Here is a 1,753-nt window from a genome sequence, read left to right on the forward strand (position 1 = left end):
CTCAGAGTTTCTTTGTACATCTGTATGTTGTGTTTCATGATCCTGTGGGGATTCCCTTACAAGTTAGGTTAGCACTTTACGGTTGAAAGCTAGGATTTGAGTTCTAGTCAAATTCAGATTGGGTGTAGAATCTGGATTTGTCCCAGATAGGAACGAGTAGTTCCTGGAGAGAAATTGGTGTTTGTAATATTGTGAAAACATAGTGAAATTTCATCATTGTTGTGATGGAGACTGGATGTAGGTCACATTGCACCTAGTGGCTGAACTAGGATATATCTGGTGTTAATTCTTCTTCCCTACTCCTTTCTTTGTTTCTGCTTATCAGGAGCAAAAACAAAAATAACTTTCAATTCGGTACGAGACAAAACAAAAGAGTCTCTCAACTCGACACGAGGCAAAAAGCAAAAATATCTCTTGAAGTTCCTTGAAAAATCAGAAATTAATATTCAACAAAAAGGGGCTAAGATTCAACCCCCCTTCTCTTAGCCACTGATTACCATCAAGTAATTTCTTTTGTTTTTGCGAAATGACAAAAATCACAATGTTCTTTTTTATCTGAATATTCAATGAGAGGGTAATCCCTCTTTATTACAACTAATCTATCAATAGCTAGGTGCCTAGGTATATGCTCTAGTCTGAGATGCCACAACTTAGCATTGTGTTTTATTCTATTTTGAGGTGGGGTCTAATTCAGAGGAGCTTGTAGCTGCTGCTCCATGAATTTGTGATGCAGGCACTGATAGTGATTTAGTGTCACTTGTGCCTTTATTTTTAGATGTGGATGTTGATGCTAATATAATGGTGTTTGGTGTATGTATGTGAGCTTACGGTTGGGATTGCCAATGTGTAAAGACCATCCTTCTCATTAGCACACCCAATCACTTTTTAGGTACTCCTGTCCTGAATCTCACATTTTGTGTTAGTAATTGAAAACTGACAGTTTAAGATTTTAGTAATTCTTGAAACAGACAACAAATTGAAAGTAAAAGTTGGAATGTATAGTACTTCTGTGAGATATAGATTGTTTGAAAAAATCACAGTTCTAACAATCTTGGTTAAAGTTTAGCTACCATTAAGGAGCTTGACAAGAATTGGTTTTATGTGATAGTAATGACAAAAAATTTTCATGAATGATGATACATGGCTAGTTGCTCCACTGTCAAGACCGAGGAATCGGAGCAAAAATTTTTTGTAAGAAATATGTGAGAAATATGTGAGCTCATTATGAGAGTGTAGTGTGTTATACCTGTTTCTATTTAGGAATTGATGCTGATTTTGTTATCTCAAAATGCGTGAGCTATATTACCATCTTTACTACTACCATCTCTGCCTCTGCCAAAACGTATGTCCTCTTTCTCTACTATTACTTTCAGTGTTGAATTGATACACATGTTTCTCTCCTTCAATTAGATCAGATTAACTCATCAATGCCCAAGTCGGGCCGATTTTTGGATAATGCAACTGACGCTCTTATTGTGTGAGCATTGAAAAGGTTACACTGACATCCGACATTGTCTTGAGCAACATTATTTGTGATCTAATAGTGTCATATTCATCATTAAGGCCTTTAAGCAATCCTACAACCTTCTTATTTCTTCTGTAGGTTCTCATAACACTTAGACTACAAACACATTCTATACCACAAGTACATGGTGAATGGGTTCTAAACTGTCTAACTCTTCCTAAATAGTTCTTAACTTGGTAAAATAAGTAGTAATGCTAAGATCACCTTATTTGGCACATTCATTTCCTC

This window comes from Arachis duranensis, chromosome 9 (assembly GCF_000817695.3).
Source record: "Arachis duranensis cultivar V14167 chromosome 9, aradu.V14167.gnm2.J7QH, whole genome shotgun sequence".
Classification (NCBI taxonomy): Eukaryota; Viridiplantae; Streptophyta; class Magnoliopsida; order Fabales; family Fabaceae; genus Arachis; species Arachis duranensis.